Source organism: Coturnix japonica, chromosome 3, assembly GCF_001577835.2.
Source record: "Coturnix japonica isolate 7356 chromosome 3, Coturnix japonica 2.1, whole genome shotgun sequence".
Taxonomy (NCBI): domain Eukaryota; kingdom Metazoa; phylum Chordata; class Aves; order Galliformes; family Phasianidae; genus Coturnix; species Coturnix japonica.
The window spans coordinates 19,002,290-19,024,965 of NC_029518.1; the positions used below are offsets into that span (position 1 = coordinate 19,002,290).

Genomic DNA, 22,676 nt, shown 5'->3' on the forward strand with positions numbered 1-22,676 from the left:
TACAGGAAATAAAAGATTCAAGACTGAGGCTTGGTTTGCACATCCTCCATCTGATTTCTGACAAGGACATTCCTCATCTTAGATATCCAGAAAACTCCTTCCAATCTGGAAAAAGCAGGAGAAACTTTGAGCTGCTCAGGAGATAAATCCCACTTTCCACACCACTATTTCAATAGATAGTATGATGTAAAACAGACTGCCAGGGGGCTCAGAGGGCTTTCTTTCCTTCCGCTCATTTTTCCTCACCAATCCTGAACAGACCCCAAAACTCAGACTAATTAAAGACAAATAATTAAGCACATTCAGACTGGGAAGGTTGGCAGACTCCCACTGTATTGTGAGACCACCTTGGCACTTAAATGGTTAGGGACTATATCCCACAACATCATGCTCATCTCATTGTGGTAGAGAGCTCTTGAGAATGTTATTAGCTGGGTGTTCGCCTTGCCGTTTTTCCACATGAGGCAGATGGGTAATTACGAAGCTAATAGTCTGATTGAGAGAAATCAGATGCAGTGGTTTGCCCAATTAGATGATACATTAGCTTCCTTCTTTGTAAGCAGCTAATGTGTGAAGCAAAGTGGTATTTTTGAGGGTCAGAATCCTTAAACAAGTGCCGAGTTGCAGATTATTGTGTCTCTCTTTTTTTTTCTAATGGAGGAAAAGTGCTAAGTCTTCATTACTAAAAGCATAGAAAATGCAAATCAGGCTCTGAAACAAAAGAGTGAAGGGACAGGCGAGAATATTTGGTGTCCAATGTGTCAACCTACAACATCAATTACATTGAAATGCAATGCATGGGAGCCTAATCAAGGATAGTATAATTGTAATAATTGCATGCTTTTGTTGGAGAGCTGCTGCCATTGTTATTGTCAACCATTTGTTTTTCGCTATTGTTTAAAGGGGAGAGTATTTAAAATATATATGTGTGTGTGCATATATAACTGTGTATAAATGACTGAAGAACATCACAGGTAGAAGGTTGTGTCCTCCCAAGGAAGACTTTTCAACCCCACTCTTCAGATGGTAGAAGACCAAGAGGCTGAACTCTGTGAAGGCAGGTAATGCCCAAAACTAAGAAACAGACATTGACTTACAGTCTGTGCCAAACACTGAGAGTTACTCTTCCTTTTGTTGACATGTCCCCTGATCCAGGGAAGCGAGTTACTCCTGGTGACTGGCAAGTCATGAAGTGAGCCACTAGTAAATCATCCAAGCAATCCCCAAGACACCTTCAGTCTGCCTTCCTACTTAAGGAAAAAAGGTAAGAGGTCAAAATAAACAGTTTCTGCCTCGTTATATTTCTTCCAGAGCTGCAATCTGTTTCTGCCATTTGAAAAGATTTTTAAAAATCTAAAGTCTTGACATAAATGCTCAAGACAAATGAATGCAAAGGGGAGCACTGTGTAGGAAAAAAAAAGGAAAAGTAAAAGAAAATAAAGGACACCATGAGTTTCATCAAGATCAAGATCATAAGGAAGAAAAAGGGAGCAAGAGCTTCCCATAAATTAATAAGTAGTACTTTCTGTATCCTGAAGTTGGGCTGGAAATTCTTATGGCAAAGTGCTCAGCATTCAGATCAAATGAGAGGTTTATTTTCTGTCATCACTTGGGCTTGCCAATAGGTTGAAATGGAGGCACAATAGAAATGGGCTAAAACATTTAACATAGCTGTTAAATCTCATTCTCCACAGCTAAAAAAGAACAATGCTGTACTGTCTTTACTGAGAATACACTCTCCTGCCATAGGAGGCTTTTCATGTATCTCTAACAATCCTGTACATACTCCAAAACTCACACTAATTAAAAGCAAATAATCAAATACATTCAATTTGAAAAGTTGGCAAACTCGCTTGTATTATTGTGTTAGCACCTTGGCACCAAAATGATTACATTGTGCTAATCTCATTGTGCAGGAGAGCTCTTGAGCATGTTATTCAGTAGGTCTGCTTCCCACCCCCCACCCCCCAGACCCATCCCATCATCCTCCACCACCAACGCTCCATTTCTTTAACTGGATGAAGAAATGAAAACATAAGCAGAGGCAAGCAAGCCTAGGACTACATTTTCATTGTATTACACTCAGGCAACCAGAACTTGTGCTACCTTTTGCAAAGATTTCCTTTCACCCTGGTTTCAGTTCATCTCTACTGATACAGCTGGTAAACCTGAAAGCTGCTTTAAAATTAACTAAGCAATTTGCATTTCTTTCTCATTAGCTCTCAATTATAATATTATAGTAGTGTACACAGTGCTTAGCTACTACAGCAATGTGTAGAGTATAAATGAAATAAATAATAGATTTTACAAGAGTTGGCAGGATATGACTGACCAGATGAAGAAACACAGAAATATCTTGGAATTCCTTCTCTCTGGAAGCTTTATTTTACAGGTAGGATTTCTTTTTGTTTGCTCTAGGATAACAGCAAATCGGTCCCTGCTAACAACAGTTTGTTGTGAGGGTTTTTTGTGGGGTTTTTTTTTTGTTTGTTTGTTTGTTTGTTTGTTTCATAGATTGCGCAGAAGAAAACTTCTTTTTCTTGGCAGGCCTGATTTATGCAGAGAAAGCTCTGTAGTGAGTCTTATAAAATCATGCCTACCCTCTTGGTAAGAGGACGCCACCTGTATGTTTAGAATGGATTATATTAATGAAAGCTGGGCATGATCACAAGTCAGAGTAGGTACGACCATTCAGCACTACATTTTCTTCTTTGATGGGCTGATTTTTTTCCCCAAACATAGTCTTATTCTGGGCTAAGGAGGGTGTAATCCTTTAATATTAAATTTTTTAAGTCTTGTACTTCAGTATGTACTTGATTGTTAAACATATGGCCTGCATCCACCATCTACCACTTGCCTTTGCCTGAGTTCCAGAACTTCTCCTGAGAAAGTACTCTATCTAAAGAAAAGTGAGTTGAAGATCTATGTCAGGAGAAACATGCTTTTTCTTAATCTCTTAAGATTTATTAGATAAAAGAATAACAAAATAAAGCATGATTCACACTGCAGAACTGCAATGCAAAAGACCATAGTATTTCATAAAAAAACATATGAAAGTGTCACTGAAGGATTCACCTGAAAAGACTAATAAGGGTACCACTCAGCTTTTAGCACAAAGACTCTAGTACTTCCTTAAACTGAGGAGCTACATAGGAGAGTCCAAGTCATTTGTTACCTCCAGGACAGTTAGCTCCTAGCTGCACATTTGCCCTTCAGAATAGAACAATAATGGGAGCCAACAAGACAGAACCTCTTATAAAAAAAAATTATATATATATTTTTTTATTAGTCCCACTGAATATTCCCCAAAGTTCACAGAGGAGCACCACCTAATCTGTTCCTTTCCTGCTCACAGAGACTGAGGGCTGCCCAAGAGCCTGCAGACAAACCCATGTCTGGTAGGGCCATGGAAGTAAAACAAGCGTGAAGCAGCACTGGGTGCCCAAATTGTCCCAGGGTAACACTGTATAGAAACACACCTCCCATATATCCACCTCTAACTAGAGGTTCTAAGTAACTACAAGCCTTGCATCTTAAAATGTACATGAAACTTTTTGTTGACTTCAACAGACATGCCAAAAGACATGTGTTGGCGATATTTACGTCAACTGCTATTACATATTCATAGTACAATGTTTCGAACATAATGTTTGCAGTTAAAGCTTGCTTAAAAGGAAAACCATGATTCTCAACAAATAAATAGTTATTGGATTAAGCAAGTTTTACTTTGCTGTTGAACTTCTATGTCATAAAGAAAAACTGATCAGCCAACACAGTAAGTATCAACAGCAGTACCCAAGCTTGAAAAGTCCTCAGTCTCCACAGGGAGTACTCCCATTGATACTACCAGGAGAAATGCTTGTAGACATCAGGATAGCATATGGCCTCTGAAATCAATATTGGTTTGCAGCCTGACATATGGATGGATAGATACCACAGAGAGATTGAAATAAATATGACAAACTAAGTCATACAAAGAAAAACATGTATACACAATCACACTCTAACAGATGCTTTGGCTGAAATAGGTGATTTAGAGGAACACATTGTAGATCTGAGAAACAGAAAATTTCATCTAAAACCTACAGTAGCATAATGCAGTTTTGCAAGTAAAAACTGAAGGATGTAGGGGAATTCCTCAGGGATAAGGCTAAGGGAAATTGCTGGTGAATAACTTGTTGATGAACCTACTGTAGATTTAACAGCAAATCTAACAGCTACTTTCCCCCTCCAGCTTCCACAGAAAGAGGTTTTCAAAAACAGCCCCATATCATAAAAGAGAAAGAGAAGATGGATTTCTCCCAGGCATTAAAACAGACTGATGCAAACACTTCAGTCTTGTTTGTGGTTTAACGCATTACCCCAGAGATCTGAATGTGAAATCTGGACTTCAGGAAGAAAATCCTCATTTAGCAGACAGCACTGCGATAGCTATGTGTGAAAGCTCTTCCAACACTGTTTTCTGCTTGCCATATGGCCAACTTCACCCACATTAATAGCAGCTACTGAGCACAGGATCAGCAGTTTGAAGGAAAGAGACACTGAGAAATGCAGAAGTCTCATCAGCAAGCACAGCGTAAAGAACATCCAGTTGCTTATTAGTACTGATATTCTAACTCTGCATTATGCTGCTAAGGTATAGATTTAGGGCATTCATTTTACCCCTCCAAATAAAAACATCAGGAAATATCAGTTCCCAAATGTTCGTGACCTATGTACTTCAAAATTTATGCCAACTCATTCTTTGTTTCAAGCCACTTCAGCTATTCTACCGCCTGGTGTTCCAGGTTCAGTGACTGTTAGAAATCCTTTGGTCTTTCCATAGGCTCATAAGACTCAAGAACTTGTGGAAACATCCTCTTTCTGCTACATAAACGCACAAAGAACCACGAGGAAGAGAATCCCTCCATCCTTCCATCCCTCAACAAACACTCTACACTCACATATAGCCTTGAAATAGAACTGACAAGAAGTTTCTGGTTTTCAGGGGAAACAGATAAGCAACTCAGAATGCTGTGAATTTACCCTAGTGTAAATCAGTCAATTCTTTGAATAATTTTTATTCACCTTTCTTATTTCCAGAGCACAGCCCTGTGCAGCACAGGTAGGAGTGTGCCCAGTGCTGCCAGAAGCAGTTATATGGACCTTCCCTGCTGCAGATGGATGTCACAGATCTTGGGTTCATCTTCTCAGCAGCATCTCAGTCAACCTTGGCTCCTATGTCTTGTCTATCTTGCATGCCATCTTTTAGCTGGAAGGTTCCATGGCCAGGGTTTTCCTGGGACTTAGCTTTCACATTGCAACAAGTCCCAAAACAGAGAAATTTCTGAAACAAAAGACCCCACCTGGGATCTATTGTTTAATAGTACTTTCTTTTTTCCTGTCCTCTAAACATGAGGCTGTTGATATCTGAGTACAAGCTTTCCTTCATCAGTCTCCCTCTACTTCCTCTAGATCCCACAGTGACAGCCAGACTCTTGCACATGCTGCAGTATAGGCTGTTGGCAAAGGGACACCTCAAACATCACAGCCATAGAGCACTGGAAGTTCATCAACAAATCAGTAGGAAGAGAGGGCATACATCTCTTAATAGACAACTTCATATTGCTTATAAACAAATGTTGTACTAATAAATGGAAGTCAGATGAAAGAAAATCAAAATCTAATTTATCCAGAGGGTACATACTGTGAGAATAATGCAACCATGTCCAAAATTGCCCTGCAGAAACATATCCCAGTCCTGAGCTACAGGAACCAACTGTAATGTTTCCATATTACTGAGATTTTCCTAAAAACTTCCCATTGTTGTTACTGCCAGTGGGAGCTTTCATGTAGGCAAGGTGTTCATCACAGACAATATTTTTATGATTATGTCTTCTAGTCTTTCTGGTTTCTAGGTCGAATGACGTTGCTTTGATTATTCATCACTTTTACTTCTGAGAGCTGTGCTTGGACCTATTTAATAACAGTATGAAATTTTAATGCAGAAAAAGGCTGTTCTGCTGTAATACCTGCTTAGCCCTTGCCCTCTCTGTTGGGAGAAAAGTCAGCAGCTAAAGTAACACAGAGCTTAAAAAACAGAGCAGAATGCTCTCATTCATTCACCTGCTTCAAAGAATAACTTTCATTCACTGTAAGTAATGTCAGGTGTGCAGGAAGGTTAGTGCATCTCTGGTTTCATAATCCATTCCCTAACTGTCCGTGTCCTGAGAAAAGTGAACAAAGTTTTTTTGCATACATTGAAAATTAAGCAAAAAATGTTAAACTCGTGATGAAAATCAACAGGAAGCAGCACTAGTGCCATTCAAATCCAGACTGTAATTATATTTTATGTAGAATTTGAGAATTTTTTCAGTTTGGGAAAAAAAAAAATAAAAATGACCAAGGTAAAGAACACCTACATTCAGTGACTATTGAAGCCTGGTAAATATTCAGTTTCTAATGGCATCCACTTCTATTTTGTGCACTGAATTATTGTGCTGACCTTAAATTAGAGATCTGGATGGAGCTGAATTGAATATTCTGAAGATGAGCATAATTATTTTGCTTCCTTTTATTCTAATTCATTTTTATTTTTTAAAATCCTTTGTTTGTATGACAAACTGAATGGGAGAACACTCGTGGATTTATGCTTACAGTAACAGAGAACAGAAATAATAGGCCAGACAGTGGCACATGGGAAGATATATCTGCACTGCTGTTAGAGGTGTGACTGCAGAGTCTTCCTGCCTTCCTCCCTGTGAAATAACTGTAGTTACACATACTGTCCAGATCTCATCATACAGAAAATAAGGGTTCTGGAACCTGCAAACAGAGCCCCTGCCTTCATAGTCAATCTGAAGGCTAGCTTGGGTTTATCTGTCCACCTCAGCCCACATACTGGGAAGCTTTTAGTCTGAGGATCCTTAAGTGGCTGTGGAGGGAACACTTGGAAGCAAACAAATAGATTCCATCACCCACAGCTCCTTTGAGCCAACCTGGCTTGCAGTCTCTGTAAGGAGGAAGTCACCTATGCTCAGCTTTGCAGGAGTCATACCAGAGGCCACCTTAGTTCTGCCACCAGTTTGGTAGGCAGAACTAATGGATTTCGATGTCAGGCCAAATAATTCCATAACAGACATCAATGTTCTTATCACTCTGCCCTTGAGCCTCCCTTTCATTATTTATCGTCAGCATCTCTTTATATCTTCTCCTTTACTTCCAAAACTTTCCAAGGTATAGCTCTCCTAAGCCCCCTTACAATTTCATACTGCTTGGCCTCTACACACTGTTTTGCCAACATCTTTCACAAAGGCTTGTCTTCAGCCCACCTCATTTTGTGGAGCTATTCCTCACTATCCTCTGGTAAGTCATCAAGTAATAGTAACCTTCTCCACTTAGTTAGGGAAACTGAGATTCCCCAGCGGATAGACAAAAGCCTAGCAGAAGGATATGTAGAAGCAGAGAGACTCCAACTGGTTCATGAGAATCGATGCAGCAAAGGGGAAGAAACCAACATGAGCTCTTGATAGCCCTAAGAATGTGTACAACAGCCCTCTCTAGGCTTGATGATAAATGTCACATCTCATGTCAGAGATTTATCCATGCCTGGATAGATAACCCCTGAAGACCATATTGCCTCAGAAGCTAAGTATTAGCAGCTGCATGCATGCCATTAACCCCTCACCTGCCACACAACTTTGAACTTGCCCAGGGCCAAACACTTTAAAGAAGGGTTGACTGACTTCAGAGTGTGGGAGTAAGAAAGCTGCAGGACATATAATGTACAACAAAGAGTGCCCGTTTACATGTCCCTTTTGTAGGACATTTCTGATGAGGACACTGAATATTCCAGCAATTTTAGCTGATTTGAAGGACAGTACTATTTATCTGCTCAGCTGAGTCACAGACTGTATTCCACATTCTCTCAACTATTTTGCAATTATATTTATATGTGTTTCTTTAATATAGTATTAAAGGTACAGGAAGATTCCTAAACTCTCTAAATTCTTTCCTGACTATGTGTATTTCATATTAAGTAAACTTGAAAAACATATCTTGGCATATAGTATTGAGGTAAGTATACAGAGACAGCACCAATAGGAAGGCTCGGTTACAATACAGAGGGTAAATTTGCAAACTCTATTGTACCATCCGCAAAGATCCACCTGGAAAATAAAAGGCATCATCGACCTAACTCTCAGTACGAAGCAAGACTAAGTCCACAGACTGCAACTTCAGTGGTAAAAGCAGCCTGGAGAAGGGCATCACAGTGCCTAATAAAAAGCGGTGGAAATACCCACAACACATCTAACCTGAGACAGTGTTCTCATAATTTCATGCTGGCGTAACAGACAGTACCCAGGATTTCATTTTATCTTTCCCATGATGTGTGACACTTCATAATAATATTTTTTAAAGCATAATATTCTCTATTTTACCTACAAAAACTTTAAAAATTTATGCTAGTGAAGGCATGTAGCCATAAACTTCAGCCCACAAATGAATTCACCATAAGTGTGAAACAGTATTGGATGGGCAGGAGGGTTACACTGTCTAACTTAAAAAACAATCTAGCTGGCTGTGCCCACACCACAAAACCATTTCTTGTCAATAGAGAGATGAGAGAGGTTCTTCCAGATCATTCAAAGGAGTGAACTTCAGTGTTTCACAATTTCCTCTGTTTGGTTTGTTGGTTGTTTTAAATCTTGATTCCATTTTTCCTTTTGTCATTTGAAACGTTTCAAAAACTGAGAAATTCAGGAATGGGGAACAACAGATCCCCGAAAAATCAAAGAGTAATGACAATTAACACTAATAAATAACTCCTTTGAAGTATTTTCCTGTGAGAAATGTCAGACTTTTGTAAAAATATAAATACATACATATATTTGTGTGTGTGTTTGAGTGTGTATCTGTAGTTAAGACTTAATACAACTTCAAGTAACACAGAAGACCTTTGAGGAATTGATTAAAATTCCCAAAGTCTGATCACATGAAACAATCAGGACAGCTGATCTCATACTCCAAAAGGGAAATCTGTCAATAAGAATAACACAGATTTTTTTCAGCTGCACTAAAAAGAAAAATAATGGAAAACCCCAAGTTGTGTTGTAATGGAACAACAAAAAAGGCAGAAAGCCAAAGGTCATTATAACTATGCAACAAAGCAGAAGTTGTATCTGACAACACTAATAACATCCGTACTTCATTTCTGAAATGGTGCAAAAGCTTAACTTTCCACAAACTAACTTTCCTACCAAGCTGTCTGTACCTGAAAGCACAGGCCCAAGTACACGCTCTGCAATACATAACTTTTAATAACTCCCAACTCGTGTGAGTAATCACGAAGGTTTAGTTTGATACTTCAAGAGTTTGTGTTTTCAGAACAGCAGTCTCAGTCTCCCCACATCATATATACTTTCTTTTATACTACCTCATACAATTGTGTCATTTCTTCCATGTTGAACAGCCTAGCACAGAACCATTTTGGCACAGTGCAACAGTATGGTTAGGTAAAGGTGAATTCAGTGTGTTAATCTGTTCTGTTCCTTCCTAATACTCCATTTAAACAACACCGCAGCCTGATCTGAGCAAGGAAAGATAAGCCACTAGAGACAGAATCAATTCTACTGTCAGAAGAGAAAGAAAATAAGCAAATCTTTATCATTTCCAGAATACCCAAGGCAACAGGGAGCTTCAGGACACTGTTGCAGAGAGGAGGTGGAGGAACTGTCTGCATAAACTAGGCATAGAGATGGGCCCCGCTGTTACAGTGTGAAGCTGATCACTGAAACACTGTCATTACCCAAGATAGAAATACACCTGCTAGCAAAACGTCTAGAGAACACACTGTGCAAGACAATACAGACAGCACAGACTGAGCCATGGTGGGAAGGGAAAGAGCAGAGGACAAAGGAAAGAGCAGAGCCAAGCAGTATAAGCCAACCTATTTTTGTAAACCCTTCACATGCACAGCCACAGAATTTATTTACCAAAACGGAGACCTGTGTTCACATTCAGCAGACATATGGCCTCTCTTCAGGGATACATTTGTATCTGCTGAGGCATTAGAAGGTGTTGGTCCCAGTGAGCCTGGTGGGAGGGTTAGAGATGCACTCTCAGGCTATGTGTGCTGCTTCTCTGTGCATGGAAACCAGGGGAGTTTGGAAAATGCAACACACAAAAGTGTCAGCCTAGGCAGAGTCAGGCATGTGAGTCAAAGCTTCAGTTCATAGGGAAGTAGCCCCAGGTCCAACAGAAGAAAGCTTGGCTACGGCACTATAAACCTACAATCCTTTATCACACAAGGTTCCTCATGAAGCAGGTTGGTGTGGTGAGCTTTGGGAGATTACATCAGCACCAACATTCTTTGTGCATCTGTAGTACATCCCGATATAGCATGGCAACAATAGCCTGACTGAAAGACTATGACCTTCATTTTCCATATTCTACTTCCTAGGCAGGCACGGGAAGGAGTATGGAGGTGCTGCCTTACTCTGCTCTGTTTTGGAACACTTGAAACCTGGAATTCTTCTTGGGCTGCCCTAATCAAAGTGCTGCTGCATGGATCTTGCAGAGAGCTCATGGAACAGAAGAGTCAAAGCAAACCCAACCAATAGCAAATACTCAAAATTCATGTCAGAATGTCAGAGGCAACTCAAAAAACAAGAATGAAAACCATGCATAAAGCCATGTCATTTTGCACCATTATTTCCCTCAAAATCTACCACAAGCTTTCAAAACATAAGATTACTCCATTTAACATAATAAAACTGCTCCATACTCAATGCTATTATTCTTAATGGATCTGAACATGCTCAGCTATGGCAGATATCTGAGCACTCAGTGGAGAAATACTCATTTTCAGCAAGCTCTACAAACAAGAAAATAGTGTCAGATCTAATTCCTCTATCTCAAAGTAGCAATTGCAGTTTACCATGTTTTCTAATTCACATTTAGAAGTTAATGGAGAGGCTTTTAATAGATTCTTTTTTTCTCTCTCTCTCTCTTTTTTTTTTTTTTACTCTTTCTAGAGCAAAACAGGAAATGACTAATAAACTAGGACTGATTAACAAAATCATGAAGGAAAACACTAGAAAAGCTGTATTTCATATTCTTTATATTTCTTGAAGGGTAGACTCACATATAAGGAAAAGAACTAATTCTCCCTGGATGAACAGTGTTCACCAAAATAGAAAGAAATTATTACCTACAGTTTGACCACAAGATGATTTGCAAATCTGCAGTCTTGAAGTGTTCTGATATCCAAACTCAGGAATGTACCTTTGTATCTGAACCAAAGTGGACATTCCATAATGCCAGATCCCTCCTGAGCACAGGATCCAGGTTTTATACCTAAAATGCAAGGCTGAAGATGCAGTCTTAGCTGAAATGCCTGCCTTCTGAATTCAGGGCACGTCTGTCTTCTCCAAAGACAGTACATTGTTCATCTGAGCCCTTCCCAGCCAGACAGTACGTCTGGCTCATCAGTAACTTCATTTAAAGATTCCAGGGAGAAGGTTTTTGTAGATATGGACTTAAACTGCAAAGTCTGGATTCCCAATCAAGCGGGCAGGTTTGTAAACATGGAAGCAATGGAAGAGCCAAATTGTAATGAAGCTTGTTCTGCAAGTCCCTATGAAAGCGCAGCCACAAATGTTTTGATGTGTCTATAGTTGTCCCCACTTCATGTTCCTAGTAAACTCTGAAAGAGGAGATGATTCCTCAAAAGAGGTGGGTCATTTAGGCAGTGCCAGTGCATCAGTTTGACTCACTAACCTTAGGATTTCTTTCTGCCTAGCAGTAAGACATTCTTACGCCAAGCAGCAAGTTTTGGTTTTGGTTTTTAAATAAAAGGAAAAAAGGTAGTAAGTGATACTTGGCTAGCAGATTTTACTTGCAGTAGCTAAAAGGTGGTTGCTAAACAAATGAGACAACTTAGAGTGTTTCTACTACTCTAGTACACGTACCCACTCACACCACCTTCACACAGCTGCACCTGTGTTGCAAACATCTAAGCCAGATATCCTGTGGTCCCTGAAATGTCTGAAGAAGACACACAGGTCCTCCCCAAAACCAAACTGAAACTTTCAGTATGAAATACGGGCAATTGCAAAGCCGGCTACTGCCTTTATTTCCCTTCTCTCTTCTATTGCCAGCTGTACTGAACATACAGGAACATAGGTTGAGGATTTGTATGAGAAACTCTAATTATCAATGGGACAGATTTCTGTTGCAGCTATAGATTAAGGGATGTTTTTCTGACTTCTTCAAATACACCATGATAAACTGAAATGCCTGTAAAACACCTGCTATAGTCTGGTAGATTCATATTGTGACCTGAATTATTTTCAGCATTAACCTGTGTTATAACTGTGGAATTATTGGGGTGAGAGTGAGTTCACACTTCTCGTTGCCTTTGTTTCCAATGGTCATTGATATCAAAAGCCATCCTACCCCTGCTGTGAAAATAAATAGTGTCATCATTGTAGTAGCCATTTTAAAGACATCTAAATACATATTTTCCCTAATAGACTGAATCAAAGCCCAAGTTCTAAAGAGAGCTTTTCACTGATTTGGTCAAATAGCAACTTGCATGTGCCTGAAACCTTGCCTATTATTTTCTATTATATCAGCTCATCTAATAAAGGCAAGACCTCTCCCCACCAATCTCTCAGTCCTCTTGAATATTCTGAGACTATGACAGCTTTAACACTATACCTTATGTCTTTTCAACTAATATATTCCTCCCATTTCAAATAAAAACTGAAGAAATAATAGAAAATAAGTATACTTGTGGTACTAATTGACCACATCCTGAGTTTGTTAACAGTTCAGTATAAATTAAGCTGCAGAAAAGTTGAATCAGAGCAAAAGAGAGAAGAATCCACTCTTCCCAACCAAACTCGAGACAGCAAAACCAGAAAATACATAAATCTTATGAACGGCATGGATAAACAAAAGGGTCAGCTTGAACTGCCTGATGGAAAGATCTTGTATCTAGTGATGGTAACTCAGACCACTGAAGCAATGAGAAGAGGTGCAGTACATCAAAGATGCCTCACTGGAATCCATTACATTCAAGGGTAGAAAGCTGATACTAATAAGCCGAATGTATTACGTAAAAGCCAGGCATTTCCACTAACGGGTTTGCACCACAATAAATTTGGGGTTAGGGATTCATTTTGCTTATAAATATGCATCTGAATTTAAATTTAGCTATTCTGCTTCTCTGATTTGTAAAGTTATTAAAGAAACAGTTGAATCTCTACCTCTGTGAAAAAGACTTTACTAATGTTTCAAGACATTTCACAGTAAGGTGACGGGGCTGTCTGAACTCCAGGTTCTCTCAGTCACATCTCCTTGTACATCAAATTATTTCTGCCAAGCTGTCCATATTTTTCCAAGCAAACCCTAACTATCAGGGAGGTCTAACACACTGTTCCTTTACCATCAGCTTTGTTTTCAAACACACAATGGTTTGGCATGACTCCAGTCACCACCAGGTGATTTTTGGCCCTTGCCCTTTTTATTATCTGGTATCTCTTAGGGAACCACAGATGAAACCAATAGAAAAGGAGAGAAAAAGGAAAAGCAGGAAAAAAGAAAGGGTTTCTTCTTTGCTTTCCTGGTAACATGACATCTTGCCCTCTTTGCATTATATATTTTTGTCCAGCTGATGCTTTGTCCTAGTGGAATCGTGGTCCTAGTATTAGCTCCAAATGGTAGGCAGGCATTTTCATTAAAAACAATTACTATTTCCAAACAGGAGCTGGTTCCTCAGTTCCAGCCATTCTTGCTGTAAAACGTTCAGCTGAGAGGAGCAGATTGTTCATGCTGAAAATGAATGGAATCTGGCAGGAAAACCTCATGTTTTTCCAATCCCAGTTTTTTACAAAGAAAACACTGGGATCTTGTTGAAAAATTACAATTGTTTTGGTGGGCACATTATTTTTCTCAGCTGATCTGTTTCCAGCTACAGAAGACAAGTTTTGCGCATATATGTTCGAGCCTGTATGAATATATATGTGTACATCTACAGACAGGCTCAAGTTTTTATATATAATTGCTATGTAGAAAATTATTAATCAGTCAAGGAAGAGTAAACACATTTTTGTTATTAAAAAGCATTTATGTAAATTGATTTTTTTAAAACAGCTTCCACATTATGAACCTTCAAAAGAAAGTCAATGAGTAAAATACTATATCATAATAACAGTTAGATTAACTTTTAATACCAGGAAAAGAAAGAGGCCAAGGTGACTGAACTGTTTATCCTTTGGTTGTTCTCACTAACTTACGAACATTGTCAGACTAAATTATTCTGATAAAAATATCAAAGGAGAGAAAACAGAAGACACAGTCATCCAAGGAACACACCACAGAGGTCCCCATATTGATTATCCATATATGGATGCTGCCATTTTGTAATAAGTGATTTTGTTTACCTAGGACAGAAATAGATAATGGATCAGGGTGACCTTGCCTTCACATAGAGGTAGAATCACATCCTATTAGTTGTTTTTCCCTTCCATACAAAGCCCTCGCTCCAGGGCAAGCAATCAGTGAGTGGTGTGGGATGCTGGTGGGCCTCATGTGATGCACCTTTAGAGTTTAGGGGTGCTCCCCAGGCTGAGTTTAGGCACATGTTAACAGCAACACAATGCCACCTTCAAGTCCATCTCCTTTGTCAGGTTCCAAACCCCAGGGCCAACAGAGGGGTGAGAGCTAGATACTGTGCTATCTCCACTCACAGTCTTCAACATGATACAACTGCCTTGACTTGTACCTGTCATCCATAGTCAGAATGGGCAGAGAAGGAACAGAGATTAGCCTCAAGTTGTGCCAGGGGAAGTTCAGGTTGGATATTAGGAAAAACTTCTCCAAATAACTGGTTGGGCACTGGAACAGGCTGCCCAGGGAGGTAGTAGAGTCACCCTCCCTGGAGAAGATCAAGAAATATATAGATGTGGTGCTTCAGGGCATGGTTTAGTATACAATATTTTTGATAGGTAGTCAGATGGCTAGATGATCTTAAAGGTCTTTTCCAATATTCATGATTCTGTAATTCTAGGAGTAAAATTTCTCTTCCACCAGCATTCAGTAACCTGATATTGGAAGCATACATCAGCTCAAAAGCCGATTACCTCAAGAATGTGCCACCCAACTCTCTATCACAGCTGCACAAATGTAACAAGCAATGCAAAACCCTCTTTAATTTCTTGAGGCTGAAGAACTGAGTCCTTAGTGAAGCCAGTTACAAGTCATTGATTTTCAGTGACCTTTTGGGGTCATCTTCGAACCCAACATTAATATGTAACAAAGGAAACTGTAATAGAAAGAATTACAAGTATTAGGATAACAGCTCATTTTAAGAGTGACCATCTGATAAAATAAATAAATAAATGAGAAGCATTTCCCTTTTCTGTTGTTGCCCAGCTAATACAATTTCTTGTCTCCCTTTCAATTGTAATCATTATTATTATTATAAAACTAAAGAAGACTGCTAGCCTAGGTCCTTGCAGCCAGCCAGGATCTACTAATGATACTTAGACCTTCTCTGATGGATTGCTGTTGGACTTGGACTTCAGAGCCTCCTGAGAAGTGTCAGAACTGTTTGGATTGTTGTTACTGAAGATTTGCTTGTAGATCTGTACATACAGTGCAACAACCACAAGAAAAGCAAACATACCATCACTTCTGCCCTCAGCACACTGCTCTGCCTAAATCCCAGGACGTCTCCAGATGCACAGTGCTCTGCCACTGTCCTACCCTTAAGAATCCAGCTGCTATGCATTGCCCAAGGGTCACACTCAGAATTTGAGCAGCCTGGAATACTTCTAAAAAGTTCACTCTTCTTCTCATTTCTTAACATAATTTAAAATCAGACACTAAATGAGGTGTCAGCAGGCTTCCCTCCAGGACCCAGCTGTTAAGTCTTTATTGTTGCGTTTGCTTTGAAGTTCAAAAAATGCCAGAAGAATCCTTTCACAAATAAACAAGTTGCAAAAGAAATGCTGGATCCAAAGTGGCACAGTCTGAATTATGAAATTCTGGAATAATTTTGAAATTTAAAGTGTAAGATACATAAATGTTCATAGACTTCTTTCTGTAAATAAGATTAGATTTCTCCCACAGACAGGGAGGCAGATCAGAGGTTCAGAATGCCATTTGTGGTCAGCCACAAGGTCTGTTCATTTTGTACATAGGTATGCAGCATCAAAGAATGAGACATTCAACTGTTGAAGAACTACACTGTAATTTCAGGGGAACCTTCTCTTTTCATAAAATACATTTGAGCCCAGAGTCTTGCAGCACAGACTGCACAGCTTAACTACTTCAGTCAGTTGTGCCAGGCACTTAGACATAGCACAGATACATTGCTCAAACAAGCAACTAGTATTTTTCTGAAAGAAATTCAGGCTCTGATGTTTGTTGAAGGAGCTCTCGTGTTGTTCCAACAACTTATATTTTCTGTTTGTCTTAAGTTTGCCCAGTTTGAATCATTCTCCAGTTATTTAGCCCAGCAGCACCCATTTGACAGAAAAAAAGAAATACGAGCGACGAGACAGAAGGGAAAATAAGGAAGTGCTTTTCCACCTTGAACACAGGAAATAGAGATCAATCATTTTCAGTTAGACCTGGGACAAAGATTTGGTTCAGGGAAGCTTTCACAGCACACACTGCCCTCTGTCCTTGTAAGGTTCATCCTAAGAAGGATTTAGACCACTGCACTTCCACACACACACACACACAGCCCTGGTCAGTAGTGTCCACACTGATCACACAGAGAAGCCATGAGGCGAAAGCACTCTTCTAATTACCTGAACCATGGGCATAATATTGTTTACTGACCCAGAGCTTAATGCTTACAGCAACCCTGCATCTCCAAGTTTTATCTTGATCTTGAAGCTGTGCAGCTCATATGAGCACTTCCTAACTCATTCCAAATCAAATATCTCAGCTAAAACCACAATCTCTAGTTCTATATAATAACCTACATAATTTATCCTTAAAACAACTTAAGAGGTCAGAAGCATTGACCTCTGAGGAGGGCAATAGTTTCTTCTATAGGCACTTCTGGGTCCAGAAGAGGATAAGCCCTCTTTGGTCATAAAGGTGAAAGAGCTGCAAATCCACTGAGCTATTCCTTCCCCTGGGCAAAAAGTCTGATTTGTTTTCCTGCAAGATATCTCCAAGCCTAAGCTCAAATGGAAGTCAGACTTCACCAATTCTGACTCCATTGAAGTCAAAGGCAGTTTTGTCATTGACTTAAACAAAACTAGGATTCACCCTACGGTAAGGGGCATTGTGTTTTTCAGCAGCCACCCATGTGGAAATTTTGCTTAAATGACTGACTGCCTGGAAGGTAGCAGTGCTAGGCCACAACGTACCAGAAATGTTTTTTAACCCATGTACTCCAGCATTTGAAACTACAGAGATCTGAGTACAGTCGTGTCCTTTAGAAAAAGGATGTTCCTATACCCTTGGCTTCTTTACTCCACCTGAAGCTGGTTATACACCTGATGTACCTAGCCTGTTCAGCTGTGCTACTGGGTCTGACTGTTTATCGGGAAACATCAGAGAGGTTTTATGTTCACACATTGTAAATAATGTGACAGACCTTGAAAATATAATGTGTCTTTTTATAGCTACTGTATGCATTGTGAACTCAAAAGAAAACATCTCCTGAAAGTAGAGTTGAAAATAGGTTATTACATTCGTGTCTCATGCTCGCTCACATTCTGATTTTAAAAAATCCACTCAGTGTATGTTCAGACTGTCAGGAAATAGATAAAAACATAGGAAGCTAAAGAAGAATTCAAAAGCATACCTAGGAAATTCCTAAACTCATCCTAGGAGTTCATCTGATACTTAGAACCTGGGCGGAATACTTTCATGAGTTCAAATGAACTAACATGCATATGCAGAGGTATTCTAAAAATGCATCTTTGGACTGTGAGTCTGAACCAAAGTTACTGTTATTACAACAAGACTCCTTGGCAATATCGCTTGCTTACGTATGGATCTTTCAGTATAAGGAATCCTATATTTGGCAACAGAAGCGTTTAAATTTATACATACACAGATTTAGTGTACTATTAAAACTGCAATTCAAAGCACGCCATGAAACGTACTAAATATACTGCAATACAGTTAAGCTTGTGCTTAGCTGAGCTGTTTTCACCTGCTCTAATTAGAGAGGTCCTCACACAAAACCATCAAATCAGAGATGGAAGCAAAGCATCAGAAAATGTGGAAAGGCTGTAAAAAAAAGGAGGAAAGGCATAGAGAGATCAAATTTCAGCCTTTGCATCTTGGGCTTTTTTCTAGTTCAGAAGCCTCTGCAAAAGCTTTCCCGAGGTGGGTTGCTTCTTTCAGTTTCTTCAGTCTAGAAATTAAAGCAGGTATGTATCCACAGGCATCTTTTCACCATTCCTGTTTCTCCCATCTGTGGTGAGCTCCTTAACAGTACTTCTGTGCTTCCACTTTTGGGCCAAGCTGCAATGAGATACTTCAGCCATCTAAAAAACTAATTTTATTGTAGCAGCTAGAGGTGAACAGCCCTCTCCTTATAAGATGAAGTAGGTGCTAAGTTTTATGGTTCTGAAGTGAGGCAAAAAAAAAGATAAAATTGGGAACAGAAAATGAGTCAGCCTCCTGTGCTGCATCTGCCTGCAGGCACTGTTCTGAGGGACAGAATTTATGACCATGAATGCCCCTGTGCAATTTGCACAAAGAGGAAGATAAACTTTCCACGGCTACATGCAGGCCAGTCACGATCTTGCTTTGTGGAACTATAACTGGCACCAATAGTACCAACACCGTGCATTCCTTCAGCGTCATCCATCAATGGGTCTCAGAGAGCATTAGGGATCCCAGAGGATGAAGAGATGGAGAATGACTTAATACCTTTCCAAATACCAAACTGTTATTTTCATTTTGCAGATGGGATGCTGAGGGTAAAGGAACCGAAGTGACTTTGGCCCATACGACAAGTAACCTCAAATTTCCTGAACACCACTTTGGAAATGTAGGAAGGGCCACTTTGGCACTTTCACTTTCTTCACCCCAACCCCCAAGGACTTTTTCCATCACTACACAAATCAGAAGCTACTCTCATGTGTCCTTAACCCCACGCTGAAACTGCTTCTCCTTGAGGTATATTTTATTTCCATCCTCCTCCCTTCACTGCCAGAGGTCTTTCTACCTCAGTACTCAAGCATTACAGAGCAACTGCAAAATCTTACAGTACAGCAGAGCAGAGGTTATATGGCCAAGACAACTGCTATTTTCATCAATTCTTCAGCAATCCAGCCGATCATAACAGCTATTCTTGACTAGCCTTCCTTCCTAATACCAGTCGCCAGGAGAACACAGCACATACTATTGGCTGTGGCCCTCACTAAAAATACAGTGCATTCTTGCACAACAACAAAAGCTCCCAGTAGAGCCAATGGACAGCAGACTAAAAACAGTAACCAAAGGCTTTAAATTGCACAAATTACAAAGGTAGAAGAACTGAAAGCAGCATGCCACTAAAAGCCATCTGCCATCTTGGCCCGCCCATGTGTCCCTTCTCCCCAGCAGTGTTTTATATTAGTAATGATGTCTCTGTATTATGTATGACAGAGTCTCTGCTGCTTTGAGCAAGCAATAATATAGATGCTCCTTCAGTCCAGTGCTTTGCATATCCACACTAGCTGGGGGAACAGAGGATCTGCCTCCCAGTCTCTCTTTCTGGACATAATTCAATTGGAAGGCAGTATGCACATGCAGATATTCACCAGTACATGTACATGTTGTATTATCAGGACTCTCATGCACATTAATAATACACAGAAATTCATAGAAATAAGCATGGATTCAGACATGGCGTGGATTAGATGAGATAAGAATGGATCAGCAAATGGTTAGTCTGATTCTGGGCGCATCTCCAGGATATAAAAACATTGGTGTGTATTTTTTTTTAATTTGTGTTAACTACTTCACTGGTAGGTTAATAATTTTACCTGTCATTGAAGCTGCCACTTACCTGAGTCTTTGAAGTGAAGTCTCAGAAGATTTTTTGAGGGAAGATGAAGCCAACCTTTGGGCTGTCCTGAAAGATGCTGCAGAGATTGGCGTGGAGTCATGGCTGAGGCACAGTAGTTCAGTGCAGAGAAAGAGCTGAGAACTCTCTGTGATCAAGCTCAGGTACTAGAAACAGCCTTCCTAGGTTAACATGAACTGTGAGTAAAAAAATAAATAAATAAATAAATAAATAAATAAATAAATAAATAAATAAATACTACAGGAGAATTAGCCTGAGGAAGGTAACCTGCTGATTTGCAAAGGCTGCTTCCTCACTACTCAAGCTAATGGGCTAACTCATGTGGTATTCACACATTCCTGCCAATAACACCTGAGCCAACAGCCTGTACTAAGAAAAGCGAATGAACAGAAATGAGGTAGAAGATGGAGGAAAAGGTGAAAACAAAGCATGTGAATTTATATTGGTAGATCCTGTTATGAGTCAGAGAAAACAGCAGGTGGTTCAAATGAAATGACTTCAGCTGACCTCAGAAGCTATGGTGGGATATCAGAAAGTTGGTGGAAAAATTCATTATAAGCTCATCTATTCAAAGCATTTCACAAAATACTCGGTGTAATCCACTCTCATCTGAAAGCACACTGAAAGTCCATGAATACAAAACTTTTCAGGGAGTTTATGTAAAGGAACCCCATGACCACAGCTCAGCCCATCTCAGGAATGAAATAGAAGGCAAAGGATATCAAGGCACATACACAGGATGAAGGCAGGGAGGACTGAAGAGATGAAAAGATACAAAAACAAGGGAAGGAGGAGACAAGGAAACTGTGCAGAGATAAAGGTGGAGGGATAAAAACTAACAGAGAAGAAAGAAAATGTGGGGGAAAAGAATAGGTAAGTCAGAAGTAATTGTGGATAGCCAACAAGGTGAGGAAGAACAGTCTGCCAATAACTGGAGAAAAAGATGGCAGCTTGAGGCAGCTGAGCCTATAAGAAACAGGAAAGTGAAAAGTGCTGTCCACATACTGAAAGCAGCAAAGGACATGTAGTATTTTTCTTTCTCCCTGTTAGAGCATTTATCACTGTTAGAGCAGAGAGATGGTAGCACGTGTGAATCATTCCACAGCTGAGTTGTGGATCCCAAGCCAGCACATTCTGTATTTCAGCACAGGATGTTATATATTAGCAGAGGTTCTGATTTCCAGAGGTCCTGAGCTCCCAATCTGAAGTCTCACATCTATCAAAGGCAGCTGCTTTCCCCTGAAAAGCTGCAACACTGCACCTGAATGTTATTTTGCTGGACTTTTACTCATAATTTTGACAAATCAGGCCTTAGCTCAGAGCACCACAGTCCAAGAACAGCCATTTGGCTAGCACATACAGTGGGAATAAGGAGGAATCTGTTCTTGGAGGTATTGTGTTTCAGGTATGCTTCCAATCAAGCTCCTCAACTGTGTGATGCTTCATACATGTGGCATATGATTCCCTAATTCCTAGGAATAGTGGTCTGGATTTGTAACATGCATTGAGATGCTCTGAAGAAAGGTCTAATTTTAAGTCCAGAGAGTTGACATTTACTTGATTTTTCCCAATCTGCTGTTTCTTAGAACTCCAAATCTAAAGGGATGGGATGGTGCAGGCAACTGGCGATATCACTGTCATAATAGCTACATCATGGCACAGACAGCCCCAGCTCATAAGGCGGTAGGAAGCACACGAGTTGGTATATAAAAAAGGACTGGCAGCACAATGTAATATGTGGATGCCAGATTCATTGCTCACTGAAAGCTGCATTTTTAAATCCAGCATTTGCTTCATGTCTGAGCTGTAGCTGATTGTTACAAAGAAAAAATACTAAAAAAGAATTTTAGCCCTGAGACTTTGTGTCGCTCTTGGTTCTTACAGCACCAGGAAGAAAGTAGAGTTTCTGTACTGAAATACTAGTGAAGTCTTTGTCTGGACTGATCTTTCTGTTGGCATTCTGGCTGTTCCTGTCTTTGTAAAAACTATAAGGTAAGAGTTTTTTCTTTGTGAAAGATTTAGCAAAGCTGCAGACATTCATTTTAGCCAAAGTGATTTCATCTCTTTTTCCTCCAAGGCTGCCCAACAGAAGAGTTATCAGATTTTTTTTCTACTTCTCATTGCAATCACTAACACCACTGGTTTGTACCACCTTTCTGTTCATTTCTACCAGCCCTTCTCCCGACTAGCAATCACAAAACAGTTCAGATGTTGACTAGGAAGAAAAATGGTACAACTTAAAAATAGCAGAGAAAATAAAAGCACAAGTTATTCTTCAGGGATTTGAATAAATTCTGCTTCACACTGAATGTGTTTAAGAAAGAACAGACAACCTACTTCCCAGTGTCTGGGAACACAAGATTCAGATTCATGCTTTGGCCTCATTTTGAGCTAAGATAGCACAACTACAGGACAGAAAAAGAATTGCTTAAGGATCTGATTACAGGACTGAGAGCCAGGAAACCATGAGCATTGGTGCTGTCACAGAATTTTCCTGTGTAAATCACTTAATTTCAGTTCCTCTGTCTGTATGAAGACAGGCATATTTGCCTACTCAGTCTCAGAATTACTGGCAGGTTATTGGCAGAAAAATCCTAAGGCCCAAGTGCATATCTGATGCTTGAGCATTCATCAGGAGCTC

General features: G+C 39.8%; 1 long non-coding RNA gene across 1 annotated transcript in view; it reads right to left on the reverse strand.

Annotated features, from left to right (window-relative positions):
* LOC116653231 overlaps positions 1-20,209 on the reverse strand; it is a 123,022-nt gene extending 102,813 nt beyond the window's left edge. Inside the window, exon 1 of the long non-coding RNA XR_004306758.1 lies at positions 20,018-20,209. This is a non-coding gene — a long non-coding RNA (uncharacterized LOC116653231). The remainder of the gene's footprint in view (positions 1-20,017) is intronic.
* Between the last annotated feature and the right edge of the window lie 2,467 nt (positions 20,210-22,676).